Below are 16,380 nucleotides of genomic sequence, written 5' to 3'. Positions count from 1 at the left end.
TATTTTAGGGGCACACCTACATTTTCGATAAAAAAATTACCAACACTTGTTTTGGTTAACGCTTATCAAGAAATGTAGAAAATGAACACCTAGGATTCTTTTTGTAGCCGATGGGCTACCAACCTGTCACTATTTAAATCTCAATTCCATTATTTAATCATACGACTGAATGTAGCCTTTCAGTCTTGAAAAGACTGCTGGCTCTGTCTACCCCGCAAGGGATATAGACGTGACTAATGTATGTAAGAATTCCTATGACTAAACTTACTAATCTTAGTCATCAAACCACAGTCGGTTTCGCTGCACTAATTACAGATTTTTAGGTACCTATATGATAAAGATTTCGGCTTACAAATCCTTTCTTTTTTTTTCATTACACTAAATTCTAGTACTCAGGTACTTACTACGTACTTATTAACGAAGAACTTCAACTATTCTTCACTGCGTTTTGTTTGTGTACCTTCCTCCATTTTCTTTTCTCGTCGTCATGTTGGTAACTCCATTCACAAGAGGTAATTCCTTATTTTAAGAAGTTCGCTCATGTGTAAAATAAGTATACACTACAATACAATTTAGGTAGGCATCGTATGGTTTCTAGTAAGTATATAAGAATAGAACTACCTTTCCCATGGATGTTCGTAACAGGTGACTAATACAAACTTGGAATTCTTATAGGCGATGAGCTAGCAACCTGTTAGTATTTCAAACTAATTTCCCTTATAAAGCCAGCCAGCCAGCCAAATACAGCTGAACGTCGCTTTTCACTCTTTTTGCGATTGTTGCATCTGTCTACCCCGAAAGGTCTTAAGACGTGATTATATATATGTATGCATGTATTGTATAAGTAGCTATGCTAAGTGAACGGCATAAAACTTATACTAAGAGCAATTTGTGATTTGATAATGTGTAGGGCAAGTATTTCTTAACTTCATTGCACACACTGATCAAAAACACACACATCTATTTATTTTTACCACAAGAGCGATAAAGGGCGAAAGAAAATAGTCGTTGCCTACCCGGGTGACGGATAATAAAAATTGAACTCGACTCGTGCCTTAGTTCTAGAAATCCTTGTAAAAGTTAGTCTATTTACCGGTCAGTAATACAGTTTCCTAGTAATTTCCACGGCAGTATTAAGTTAATTGTAGTGCAGCTGCAATGCGATGGGTTTTTAATTCAATTCGCGTCAGGGCCTCACGTCACTTCCTCGAACCTTCCCGAGTTTCCTACTTTGCCGCCATTTTGCGAACGCGTCTCATTTCCCGCCTGTCTGATGTTGATGGTAGCACGTTTCGTTTCATGCAGTAGGTATACATACATTATTGTCACGTATCTTGAACGGACTTCAAAAAAGAAGGAAATTATATTTTTTCTGATTTTGGTACGATTACTGATTACGCAGCTAATTGTGAACGGATTTTGATAATTCGTTGTTAGATTTATTTATCTCTCTCATATATCACGAATTTCTAAATATCGAGAGAACTCTTAAGGTCTTCATCGTAAGCAAAGAATACTCATAAACACAAGTGAATTTGGTAATAAATCTAAAAAATTATGTGAAGGCCATTTCCTAGTGGAAATCCGATTCCTCCGATTGTTAGTATCTGATAACATTTAGCTATTTTGTAGGTTCCTCTTACAGAAATATAAAATATTTGATATAACGCTAGATTTGAAATTTCAGATAATAACATATGAAAGGAAAACATAATAAATATAAAGTAATAAGAAAATACGGGGAAACGTACAAAAGACCCTCACATTCACATGGGATGAAAGAAATTTATAATATGCCGTAAGCTATTTTCCTTATTTGTACAGAAATCCTTCCCAACACATACCAGCCTAAATTTATATCGCCACTAACATGACCGCGCTTAGTTCAATTTGTTAATAGACTGACCAATTTCAGGCATTAGATACTAATTGATTGCCGGATAATTATATCCCGACGAATCATGAGTAATTATTACCTACGTGGAGTTTATATCGTACAAAATCATCGTACCGAGGGGCATACAATTTCGCGCGTATGGAATGCAAATTGTACCAACATTGAAATCAGAACATTATTTCCATAGACTAAAACGCATTTAGCAATTAGGTATTTCCAGCGAATCCATTGACTAAAATCGTCAGTTTCATGTTTCTATCCAGACACGCCGGTTTTGTAGTTATATCGTAGTTATATCTCTATAGATTCAGCCAGAGGACCAGACCGTACTATTGAAAGCCAGATTCTTAGAACAGGGCCTATAAAGGAAAGCCAATCTATGATACTTTGCATGCTATGAAAACATTGAAATAATGTATACTTAAAATATCTTGTTTCTATATTTGGTTCTTGATATAGTTTGCCAATAAAACAATCACTAACAAAAACAAAGTTTATTCAAGCGTTACAATACAAAACAATTACTAAAATCACTCTTCTAGTTCAAGGTATTTCTTCTCGCGAAACCTGAAAATTAAAACAAACACTATGAGCGCCAAGGGTAAATGTAACGCAAACATAATTTGTATACCGAGTTGCTAATAACATAAAACACATCGAATATGAAATCCAAGAGGCAAACATTAATTAGAAACATGACAAAGAAAATACATCACAAAGATCAGCTTAATATACATGTAACTAATTTTAGAACTTTGTCTTCGTAAATTAATTTCACATTTCTAATTAATCTCAACGATTTTAATAAGATCAATGCTAAATTATTATCATTAACATACACAATAGAAACATGTAAAAATGATGAACAAAACAATACTGTGAACAAGAAAACAATTTCAGAACAAGAAAATGACAAGTCATGACAAAACACTGTTAGCTTCAAAGTGGATGAGGATAAAACAACTTAAATGGAAAAAAAAAACAGTAGAGATCTTCGTCCGCAGATGACAGCGGCCGAGGAGTCAACAAAGCTGGCTGTGATATGGTAGGTCAGGTATCATTTCACAACCAATTTGTCGGCCCCCGGCTGCCCGCGCCGGTACAGACTCGAACTCCCGACCCGTCAGCCGCTCGCTCCCAACCCATCGCTCATCAAAGCTGGCTGTGATATGACTGTATAACACATGACAACCACTTTGTGAGCGACGGACTGGTCGTCCTGATTAGGACTTATTTCTTGAACATTACTCGGATAAATTATCTAAACAGTTGGTACTTTCGGAAATTAGAATCTGCATAGAAATAACAGGACTGACACATAGTGAAAATAATGGAATGCAATGATTAAATTAAAACAAAAACGTTATCAGAAAATAGTGATGAAGAAAATACAAACGTAGAAAACAAATTTGTACAAAACATTAACTGTTTTAGAGTAAAAACAACAATACAAAAATACCGAAGCGTCGTCACGTCGCACAGCCCAACTCGTCAAAAATGGCTGTGATATGATGGATGCTACATTGCACAGCCATTTTTACGAATGGGCCACGGACCCGCGGCGTCGAGCTGGTGCTGGCTGGACCGTGCTGGCCTCCGAAAACCGACCACATCAAAGTGGCTGTGATATGGGGACGAACATGTCACCGCCGCTTTGACGGGCTAGGCCCGGGGACGCGGGGTCTCGGGAGCGGTGCGTGCCAAACGTCGTTGGGTCTGATGAGGCCATGCTCATCAAAGCTGGCTGTGATAGCTGCTACATGATCTATAACAAACCACCTTTGATGGCAGGGCCACATCGGATTTATGTCGAAACAATTGTCGCTGAAAAATCACACACGTAAGAGAGAAATCGTCACACAGAAAAAAAATTACACAATCACTAGCAAGTGATAAGAATAATAAAAACAAATCAACATGGTAGATAATTGGGTATAAAATACAAATCCGGCGCAGCAGTGACATTGATCGACAATGAACTCAATGCAATGTTAGTAATTCAGCTAATCAGTTCATTCCAATAAATTCCAATTTGTCAAACGCGTCCGAATGGCAAATTCCATTAAGCGCCAATACAATAAAACAAACAACGGAAGCGAGAATCCTGGATGCACGATCGGCTGGCAGCGCTAAAGAGGTATTAAATGATTCGCAACGAGGTACGGCCGAGTAATAAAGTAATCCGGCGAACTCGCAGGGTGTTCTCCAAGACCGCTGAATCGAAAACGCAATTTTCCCCGCAATGAATAAATGCAACAAACATCGCGAAGTGTTTAATGCAATAAGGTTTTCCAACCGAGCGCCCGCAATGTCCAGATTAAAAACGGATTTTCCACGATCGTCGGGAAGCCTGAAGTGGTTATAGCCAATTTATTGCAATCTCTTTTCTGTTACACTCTATCCCTTTTAAGTAAATTGATGTTTATTCCGTGTCTTCTATTTCTGCCGCTTTGGCTATTGTATACAGGTATGGATATAATAATAACAATTATATTAATGCCGGAGCTAGTATTTGTGCTCCTAACGCTGGATAATCAAATCAGATGTCTCGAGCTATCCAGTCGGAATTATGGTCCAGACATCTCGCAAACGACGTGGTTTCCAACTGTGATATTGGATGTCTTTACAATTTAGAGACTATTATATTTAGTATAGGTGTTTATGGGAGAAGCTAGATGCTGGGTTACAATTTCCTACGCAATACAAACAAGTTTTATAACTTTGTACTGCTTCTGCAGTACAAAGTTAAATTAAACTAATGACATGATATGTGTTACAATTGCATTATCATCAAAATCTATAGAAAGACCGTTAGCACGAGAGCTCACAACAAAACAATCCATATTTTTTTGCATAAAAAATGCAAGTGCATTCTACTCAGCGCTTCCAATATTGCGAGGTGTTAAATAACGCAATTCGCAATCGGCAGCCGATAATGGAGCCGGCATTGCCGCGTTATCCCTGTAATTAAGTTTGACAGGCGAGAGGGTGAAGAGCGGAGGAAGAGAGGAGACAACTAGGAAAATTCAATTTTCATAAATAATCTGATTATTGACTTGATTTTATAAGATAAATATGAACGACCAGTCGGCAAATGGGACTTCGTTCCGTTGGAATATAAAATGTAGCCTACAGTCATAGAACGCGAATTGACAAGGTTATACAAGTGATAAGTGCTAGTGGATGTGACGATGCAACTGATGGTCGTGATACTACAACGTCGTTTGTATTGCATTTCAAATCTCAAGATATAAAGGAGAGCTTTACAAACAGCGTGCGATGCAAGAGGTCGCGTCATTCCTTTAGTTTCAATAAAAATATCTCATTTCTTTAGTATTTTACTTTTTGCGATCGATAATATAGCCTTAGGTAGAAAATGCTTTTATCCGACAAACATAAAAAAGAATCAATTGATTCATCGGATCTTTTTCAATCAACAGGTGCTTCGGTACATTTAAGCTTTCCAATGGGAAAACAAATCTGAAATAAAAGAGTAGTTTCAGAGGAATTCTCTTTGGAATTCAAAGTATTTGCATTCATAGCGGTTCTTTTTACTCGTACAATCGCGGCTTAGCGAGAATTTTAAGTATAATATATTCTTTCTCTACCATTGATTAATGGACATCGTAAAAATCGACTTAAGGATAGAAGCACTAGTAACTAGCGCATACATTTTTAATGGATGTTGCTCTTAAAGCCAAATATTTTCACAGCATCTAAATTCCTTAGCGGACCTCTAAATAAAGGCAAGAAGAGATGGGACTATCCGATAGTGAGTTTTTAAATACTAATATTCCTTATATTCTCACACACAAGCATACTTGTTACTCACGCCTGTTAGGGTAGGCAGCGACTACATCCGTCCAAATTTCTATAATCCTTTCGCTTCATTCACATTCGTCTTGCAAGCAAGTGTTAAAATATTTATTATTTTTTATACAAGAGATTATAAGATCACCCCGACAGTTTCATAAATGATCTCCAGTGAAATCACTGCATTTCGATTAACGTCAGAAATCTAATCTCCTTATCGATAAGGCCGGATTGGTGTGAAATATTATTATTTAATGTGGCATTGAGTCGAGCAACAAATACTTCATTATTCGTAACCTAAGTCCCATTAACTAAGACAATCCGGATGTTGAGAGATAACCCGTAGGAAAGGTTAATTATAATCCCAAGGATTTTAAACAAGGAGGCAAGGCTGTTTTCCAGTTAATTATTCTTATCAATTTATTATTCAACGATTAATATATCGTGAAATTGTTTGCAATTTGAAAACCTTTGTTAAGTCACCCGATCTTGTTCATCTAAACCTCTTAAAGGTGTGGTATCACCCAAGCTTCAGATGTTTTATTCGTCATAGTAATCACCTTATAAAGTGGTCCGAAATAAAATACTTAAGGTTCTTTTTTTAATATTACGTTTGCTAACCAATGTTCTTACGGTGAGGGATAACATCACGAGAAAAACTGTACTTTTAAGCGAATGGATGTGCAAATCATGATCCATTAGGTCCAAGGTTGCGGAGATCAGACGAGAGTCGCTTCGTATATGTAACCTGAATTACCCAATTCCTGAGTAACCCAAACTGCCGAGCTTGCATGAAGAGAGTTATGGATGTGGATGAAGCGAAGGAAAGGGGTGTGATTTTATACAGAGGTAGTCTCTGCCTACCCCTCCGGGAAAGAGGTAAAAGGCGCACCCTGGAGTGAGGATAAGGTGGGAAGAAAAAGAAAAATTGGATAGTATACTACACGGATAAATAAAGATGTTAAACTTGTAAACTAACCTTTATCATTCGCCTTTGACGCAAGAGCCGCAGCGTTTGTGTCCAATTTCGTCCTAGCCAGAGCCAGTGTGTTAAACGCAGACTAATCTGTAATCTAGTTAGCCGCTGACACTGACTGGCCTAATTTCAGTCAACTAGTGAGGGCTAGCTCCCTTCGCTCAATAACTAGCTTATTACCATTGTTACTCGAATTTGAAACCAGTGATGTGCCGGTAACGAACTGTATTTGTGGATACGGATCCGATTAATCATATTTGTATAGGATCTGTGGATTCTAATATAACAATTCTACCTATATGTTTTTTATTTTTAACTTTTTAGAATTCCTTTAATATTTTCAACAACATGATATTTTTTATGCAAATAAACTTATTTCGAACCAGTATACTTCTTATAATCATTGATAAGGTTATAATTAAAGTGTCTTGACGTATAACAAAGCAAAGAATGTTTGGAAATACTTTTTATTTCAGTAGTCAGGACTCAATATACTATTTCGATATTACACATATGTATAAATGCATGTTAAGCAAAAAAAAACCTTTATCTTAAAAAATGTGTCTAGTAAGGACGAAATAGGAGAGAGTATGTTAAACGCAGTCTGTACCTGTAATCTAGTTAGCCGCTAACATGCCTATCCTAATTTCAGACAGCTAGTGAGGTTAGGTCCCCAAAATTTGCAGAGTATTGTAGCTAGAAAATAGTGATGTGCCGATATCAATTTTGTGGATACGGATATTTGATGTTAATCATTAAATTAAATATGAATTAGTAACCGAAAAGTAACTATAAAGACCCAAAGATGCGTGTTGTACTGTTTAGTTCAAACATATTTAAGTTTACAAGCCTGCAGTGCAATTATTATTTTAAAACAAAACGAAAGAATATACGTATAAAAACATAAGCTCTAATTAATTATGTTGCTGATCGTACCGACAAAATTTAACCCTTTCCGCGCAGGTACATACATCGCGTTATGACTAACGAGGCTTGGCTGCAGTGAATGTGTTAAACGCAAACTAATCTGTAATCTAGTAGCCCTGCTCGCCACAAACGCCCCGAATATGATTGGTCTGATTTTAGCAAACTAGCGAGGGTTCGGATCAGCCTAAAACTGGCTACGCATTTCTTGAAAATTAGTTTCGATAACAGTGTAAATCTGTGGATGATAAACTCGATCTTCTTAAAAAACCGTAAAGAGTATTTAAATGGAGGATATGTGTCAGAAACAGAGTTGTCCCTATTCGACGTAACAATGGTCAGAAAATTGTTAAACAGACAAAATTGACCCGTTGTGCGCTGGTATGTTCACGTTGTGCCTAATTAAGCCCAGTGGCAGCGAGAGTGTTAAACGTGGAATAATCTGGAATCCTGTAAGCCTGTTTACCTCTAAAGCCACGAACAAGCGTGCTCTAATTTGAGTCCCGTAACTAGCTTAAAGTAGTGATGTGCTAGTAGCAACTTAGCGGATGCGGATCTGAGTACGGATATTTGATGTCGAGATCCACGGATACGGATAGTTATTATTCAATATGAGTAATTGACAGAGTCCGAATTCGCTGAGCTTGCATGAAGAGAGTAATGAATGTGGATAAAGCGAAAGAAGTATGCAGAGATCGTGGCAAGTGGAAAGAAGTAGTCTAGCCTCTGCCCTCCGGGAAAAAGGCGTAATTTTATGTATGTATGATAGTTGACTTACTTACGCTTACAAAGATCCAATAACGTGTCTTGTATTAACAATATTTAAACTTTTAAGTCAACTGGTGACTGCCGAGAGAATTGTTTTTTTAAACTTACAATGTACGAGTAAATCTTATCTGCGGAAACGACGGATATTTGGTATCAAGTACCGCGTGTATGGATACCTCTTATTAATTTGTGTTAAGGTTACGTTTTTACGGTTTAGACGACTTGTGACTTAGTTTTCAGATATCAAATGAGAACAGTATTTCTCGAAATAAGAGAACTTAAAAATCTATAGGAAACTCATTCAAAGCACGCCTTAAGACTCGTAGCATCATAGCAGCAGAGGATGTTATTGAGAGAGCAAACATTAGAGAAGCTTTAGACAATGTAAGTTTAAATAATAGGGATAAATCCTTTCGAATTGAAAGAGTGAGATTACACCCATGTGTCGTTAAAACAATCAACATTAAAGCATGAATAAATTTCCTAATAAAGTTTTACTCGATAGAAACTGTACAGACCGTGGTTGCCACGACTAAGTTACTTTTATACCTAAATTTCCACACATTCTGAGCAAAAGTTTACAACAAAACACCGCACGCGGAGCAGTTTATGCGGAGACATCATTAAAACCAGACAGAACTAAAACTGCATTGAATTGTGTCCACCGGACTGGGTTTGAATCCGAGAGTTTGAGACGAACATGTAAACTTTTCTATGAATTCAATTCCGAATGCTGGCATTAATTAAATTTCAGCCGATGTTTAAATAACTCCTATGAGCCCCGCTTTGTGTGCGGAACAAAGGGACTATGTGTCACCGCACAATTATTTATTAAATACCTAAAAATTTTACCAGAAACTGTACAGGTGTGCTTTGGAGCACAATACACCATGATCGGATAAAAGTTCAGACTGTACATATAAACTAAACTCGACGGGAAGCAAATGCATCAAATTTTCGAATGGAAAGCACCTCTCTAATGGGGCAGGTGTCCGGAACCATTACGGAGGTTTCAAATCAACACCCGGCTAACCCACAGAGCACACATCAAGCGGGTGACACAGGCCACTGGAAGCCACAACACAACAGACTAACGCAATTGCAATATGCCAAAACATCGATACGAACATGCCAGCTATCTATCTGCGCCGGCACGCTCGAGGCTACCAATTAATACGTCCAATCCAGCAATTCCAATTCTGAAATTCATCGGTGATTTTCAGAACCGCATTGGGTTGGGGTTTCACGTGAAAATTGATTTACAAGTGAAACTCCAACCGATCACCGATAGGCGTCCTGGGTTAGACGTTCAAATTGTATCATACCTTTGCGAATTGAAGCATCAAATTGTTAGTAAAATAACTTCCATTTTGTGCTTGTTCTTTGGTTGTTTTCATTAATCAACAACTTGTCTACTACTAACTACACAAAGGTCGTCAATAAGATTCTTTCATCAATCTGACATTTCTCTTTAAGCCTCTGTGTAATCAGCATACGGAATTGCCACAAAACATAGATGAATGTGGCTATAATACTACAATTCAACCGTATGAAAGACGTAACCAATAAACATAAAATCCCTGTACATTCAGACGCCGCTGGGCATGATATGAGAGCGTAATCAAAACCGAATAAAACCGGTCAAGGTGTAGAGAGAATACAGGAAAGCGTACAGCTTAACGCCTCGGGATAACGTGAAAATGAAAAGGAAATAAATAGACATTGGATGAAAGCACAACTTGGAATTATTTCAACGTATAAGATGAGAAACTGTTAGATAATAATTTTCATCGCACTGGCACTATGTAGATAACGCAAATTCAGCGAATTGAGTTAGAAACAGCTAGGATAAGCGTTAGAAAATAGCATGAATGTGTCGTTTAGCGTATGCACAGGATTGTCGCATGAGACCGGAATTGTATTAGCCGAGAGCCAGGTGGGGTCCGAACGAGGATCGCCGTCCGCACGTCAGCCAATCAACCAGAATTTGAGGCGGAAATGCATTTAGTCTGAGCCGGCCGGTCTATTTGGAATATTTATGCGTGCATTTCGAATACGGACGTCAGTGTGCGTTTGGAGTCTGGATTTTAGGACTTTTTAAATTATAGAAATGTAAGGCTGTTAGTCATTTTGAAATAAATATGTTACGAATGCACGTGAAAAATGTTATAAAAGTTAGTAAACACATGAAGATCGACAAAAATTGGGATAATTTTCTAACAAATTGCTTACAGGGTGCTAATTAAAGTTGCTTTTAAGTTAGCAGGTAAAATAAAACAACACGAAAGAGAAATAATATGATTATTGATAGTAGGTAAGTAAAATTAGTAGGTTTATGGAGAATTTCCTAAATATAGGTAAACATATTTCTTTTCAATTGAACTATAATCGTCTACTAGTCAATGTTCTAAATATGGAATTGTTCTGAATAATTTAGCGAGAACTCTGCTATTTTATCGGTTTCATTTTAAAAGATTTTTCAAGACTGTTGTCTCTGTTTATTACATAGACGTAATTGTATGTTTATTTTTCCAAATGTTAAAGGCGTAATGACTGTTTTATTTTAAATTTACTATAATACTATAATATTTATACAGATCTTCGTAAACTTTCATCTGGCACTACAACATGTAAAACCAATAAAAATTTTGAAAATCACTCTACGCTCCCGTTTGATTTTCCAGAAAAAAACGCCTTTGTTAACGCTAGTTAGTTTAGGTTTCGTTTGTCTCAGTGCCAAATATTTTAAGTTAATTCGTTACAAACCAAAAACTAAAATACAAATCTTTTCTCTTTATAACTATTACGTATCATCATTAAATCCAGCTAGACTAGACTCTATCTGAGCCCGTCACAGCCACACACGTGATATACAGTATGTTAGTATCGCTCGATAGTGAACTTCTGAGAACGCACGAACATAACAAAAGTTCGCCAACGGTGCTAGACTAGAACAATAGGCGTAGATTAACAAAACAAAGGGCTAGGTTTGCTGACAGTTCTCCGAAACCACGCGCTGTCTGGAGAGCCTACATCAGCAGGTCTCTTCTTGGGAACCGAACTAGTTCCAATCCGTTGTTAACAAGGACTACATAATTATAGTTGCATGAATTGATGATAGTATGTAGAAGTATACATATGTACATGTTTAATGATACTGTGATAGTGGTTCTGCTTAGTTGAAGCACGGTGTTTTATATAATCTTAGTTATGTATTTTAAATATGGTTCTTATTAAAAAATAAGTGTTTTAAGAAAACAAGCTTTTTTTATAAAATTGCATTGAAGCTGATCTTTAAATTATGGTTCCCATTAATAAATGTTTGAGGAGAACAATAAACAATTTTTTATATATATAAAATTGTATTGACGCTGATCTTGAAATTGATAATTGAACGGTTACATGATAGATTAAGTTGTCAAATTAAGTGTGGTTTGAACATCAAGATATGAATACAACCACAAGCAAATCGTAACAATTTTTAAATATTTGTATATTTTAGATACGCAAAATATTTGATGCACTAATAAATTTCTCTTTTAATGAGCAATTTTAATTTTTCTATTACACTTTCAACACACGCTCATGTCTCACATTAAACTATAACATTAACCAAACTTCAAAGTGGGGTTCACACTAAATTGTTAGGTATTCCTACCAAGATTCGAAGGCTATAAGTCTCTGTACCTATCTTAGTCGAAACAGCCGACGTGAGGGGTGACACAACAATGCATATCGAGTTACAATTTCAGACAAACGAGACCTTCGTATAGGGATAAGGACATCCCTCCAATTTTTCCAATGTTTGTTATTAAGCCATAAATACACATATACGGCCTCTGTGGCGCAGCGGCAGTACGCTTGTCTGTGAGACCGGAGGTCCCGGTTTCGAATCCCGGCCGGGGCATGATGAGAAAAGAACTTTTCTGATTGGCCCGGGTCTTGGACGTTTATCTATATAAGTATTTATTATAAAAAATATAGTATCGTTGAGATAGTATCTCGTGACACAAGTCTCGAACTGACTTCGAGGCTAACTCGATCTGTGTAATTTGTCCCGTATATATTTATATGTATTTATTTATACATATATGTAGTTACATCTACTTTCCTTGCCGGGTAGACAGAGCAAGCAGTCTCGGTTAGACTGATAGGCCATGATTTTAAGGGGTGTACTGCTACCGTTGTATTATTGGCGTAAATAAATAAATGATGGAATTGAGATTAAGCCATATCTATACTAATATTATAAAGCTGAAGAGTTTGTTTGTTAGTTTGTTTGAACGCGCTAATCTCAGGAACTAGTGGTTCGAATTGAAAAATTCTTATTGTGTTGAATAGACCATTTATTGAGGAAGGCTTTAGGCTATATAATATCACGCTGCAACCATTAGGAGCGAAGAACAAATGGAAAATGTGAAAAAATCGGGGGAAATTATTCATCCTTGAGGGCCTCAATGATGCCCAAAATAACTATTCCACGCGCACGACGTCGCGGGCACAGCTAGTCTAGTATATTATAGTACAGTACTACAGCCCGCTGGTTCACCCGTGTAAATTATAAAACGTAGTAAATTTCCATTCTTGTGGAGTGTTCACATATTTTCACTGTATAGTTTTATTGTTAGAAAAAGAGTAAAACAGGCATCTTGCTATTTTATAAGAGAATATTATACAAAATATTTGCATTACACAAAAGAAACTGTTTAAGCAACCTACCTCCACATTATGTAGACCTAGCGATAACTGCAAGACTATGTTTTCCAAATAATAATTTGCATCCCACGGTTAAACGTTACGTAATGCTAGACTTAGTAATTTCAACTTTCAAAAAGATTTTCCTGTAGGAGTTACAGGGTAATATTATGTTTAAATTAATACAATTGTAACTGAAGAGATTACCGACCCACTCAAACAACAACACCAGAAAATACTGTAAGTACTGCGAAAGATTGGTTTCACACCAAAAATAAAAACGCTAAAAAAAAGAGACAAAATACAACAGAAACATTGAAAAAAATAACGTTATAATAGAACTAATTAAATTCAATACATTCCGATTCCACTTAAAATCAAAATTGAATTAATATTACTATTTATTAAAATATAATATGTCGTGTTAAATAAATAATGGAATTATAATAAACAAATATTGTATGAGTCAACAATTTATGCATTCTAGTTTCAAAAACTATGCAGGGCACACAACAAAGTGAAATGTTTTGATTAAATAATTGAACGTTCAGCATATTTCAATATTATATCCAAATAATTGGAATTTCCGAGCTCGGCCGAGATTGATATCGGTACTGTTAGAATTTTGCAATTTTGAATAGGTCAGATTCCAATTCGTATATTGCTAAATTGATACATATAATCATGTTTATCTTCAGCGACGTTAACAGCGCCAACAGTCTAAAAAAGACTGAAATGCGACTTTTTATTCTTTCTTTTTAATAGACAATATTATTAGCAGCAATTTATTAACAGTTATTAATTGATATAGCAATATTTACACGTGCTGATTTTCTGTATCGCCCGATGGTGTTGTCAAAGAAAGCTTTCAATTAGCAAAATTTTGGTGAAAACAATGTAAATTTTTAAATATAATAAAGTATAAAATGTTACTTTATAGTAAAAATAATGTCTAGTAAAAGGTCAAACAGGTATTTTTGACATAGGTATTTATGGACTGCGCAGACACAAGCTATTTTATTTCAACTATTCTATCATTAAGCCAAATAGCTGAACAAAGCCTTTGAGTCTTTCCAAGACTGGCGGCTCTGTCTATCCTGCAAGGTATATAGACATTTTTATAAATATGTACTTATGTTCCGAGCTTGGCACATTTCATGTTTAAATACTTCTTTTCCTTAATCAGTTGGAAATAATCAAAATTCTTATTTTTAGATTTTCTTTTTCAATCGTACGAAATTCATGAAATTTTTCGAATATTTCAAACGTGTTTCATACTTTTTCTGTGATTTATGAAAAAACCAAAATCTCAATAGACAGTTTGTGAGATGAAGAGTTGGTACCGGAATAAAACAAAAACGCATCACGCAACGCCCCGCCTGTAATAACTTATTTACTTTTTAATCATTGAAAAAAAAAACAAATTAAGTAAGAAAACAATCATGGAAAGAACAATGATGAACGTCTGTCTGAACTGTGCGAAGAAAGTGAATCGAAGCGGAGATAGTGTTGAATTAGTCCCACTGACATCAAGAAACACAAAATCTGGCATAATATTACTTGTCTTCTCTACGCAGTGGGTTTAACCCTCTACTCGTTGGTTTTACCCTCAATTTCAAAAATCCGCTAGTTTTCTGAAGAAATCTTGTAGCGGGAGCGATGATAAGGCTCGACCAAAGAGAAAATCTTCCGCTAGGGTACGTGTTATGCCTGGGGAACCCAGACGGCAGACGATGTTGAGTCGGAGGTTGTATTTATGCTGTAATCCGTGAAATCTTTGTAATCGCGATTTAGACTCATCGCTGCTATTGGTAATTTTCCTCGCTTTGATTGACAGTTGGAGTGTGATGTTAGTGATGTCGACACAAATCTATTTTTGTACCGTCATAATTTCTATAACAACTCAATCTATACCCGTTGTTCAAAATTGTATACTCACTAATCAATACTAATATTATAAAGCTGAAGAATTTGTTTGTTTAAATGCGCTAATCTCAGGAACTACTGGTTCGAATTGCAAAATTCTTTTTGTGTTGAATAGACCATTTATCGAGGAAGGCTATTCTCCTATAGGCTATATAACATAACGCGAACATTTAGGAGCGAAGAAATAATGGAAAATGTGAAACAAAAAGGGAAAATTATTCAACCTTGAGGGATTCAATGATGCCCAAATAACTATTCCACGCGGTCAAAGTCGCGGGCACAGCTATGAAAAATAAAGGCCTTATTATACCCGGGGTGCAATCACCGCTGCAAGTTAAACAAATTCATTATCTATAACAAAAAAAAGAACCAATCGTCCTAACACAAAGAGAATTCTTTATTAAAAATACCAAGGTCTCCCTTTACAGATAATATTGGCACTAGTAGTACCCGTCCCAATATCTGAGATATTAATAAAGACTGAATAAAAGAAATCCAACACCCCCGACTAGGTCGGTTCGGCGGACCAATTATCCACCAAATCCTACAAAGAATGAGGTGACAGTAAAACATACCGTATTGAGAATCATTGAACACATTGTTAGAAACACGTTATTTTCAAGTGGAGTTATTTATATTTATATTCCGTTGACTAAACAATGTCGTCCTTGTTTTTGAAAACCATACCTCGACGGGTCTGTCATGGAAAATTACGATTGACAACGAAATAAACCAGCGGCGACTGTTGGACTTATTAAAAAATCTAACACAATCAATTATTGTAAACTTTCATTTTACGGAGATAATTAACAATAAATATATAATCACTACATAATATAAAACAAAGTCGCTATTTTAGTCTGTTTGTCTGTATGCTTAAATCTTTAAAATTACGCAACGGATTTTGATGCGGTTTTTTGTAACAGGTAGAGTGATTCAAGAGGAAGGTTTTTATGTATAATAACATTTATAATTTTGCACCCGTGCGAAGCCGGGGCGGGTCGCTAGTAGTTCTATAATGCGCTTATTGCGGGACTGAGCGCTGGGCAGCCAGAGGGCGTCCTGGTGAAATGCCTGTGATCCCATGATGCCCTCAAAATGGCAAGAAGGGCGCACGGAGGGGGTTTAGTGGGTAGGCTGGTATATTAGGTGCCAGGAGTCCCACACTCTCCCGGGTTAAGGACCGGGAGTTTGTCCGTTAAAAGGGTTTTCCCCATCGATAATAAAAAACCGTACAAAGTTGTTATCCTGGCGTTACCTTATACTTTTACCTATGCTTATATCGATATCAACCATCAAAGACCAGAGACAAAGTGGGGAGAACACTGGCACCCACGGGAACAAGTGGAGTGAGAAATATTGAAAAAAAGAAAAAAAACAA

At 36.4% G+C, this 16,380-nt stretch overlaps 1 long non-coding RNA gene across 2 annotated transcripts in view; it reads right to left on the bottom strand.

The window, feature by feature from the left end:
- Positions 1–2,376: 2,376 nt before the first annotated feature.
- The window catches only part of LOC106130534 (uncharacterized), an 81,566-nt gene continuing 67,562 nt past the window's right edge, over positions 2,377–16,380 (bottom strand). For both annotated transcript variants that reach the window (XR_001228498.2, XR_001228497.2), the window contains one exon: positions 2,377–2,464. This is a non-coding gene — a long non-coding RNA (uncharacterized LOC106130534). The remainder of the gene's footprint in view (positions 2,465–16,380) is intronic.

The sequence above is a fragment of the Amyelois transitella genome, chromosome Z (genome assembly GCF_032362555.1).
Source record: "Amyelois transitella isolate CPQ chromosome Z, ilAmyTran1.1, whole genome shotgun sequence".
NCBI classification, from domain to species: domain Eukaryota; kingdom Metazoa; phylum Arthropoda; class Insecta; order Lepidoptera; family Pyralidae; genus Amyelois; species Amyelois transitella.
Note: the sequence above shows the minus strand (reverse complement) of the source record. Positions and strands in the feature narration are given on the sequence as shown.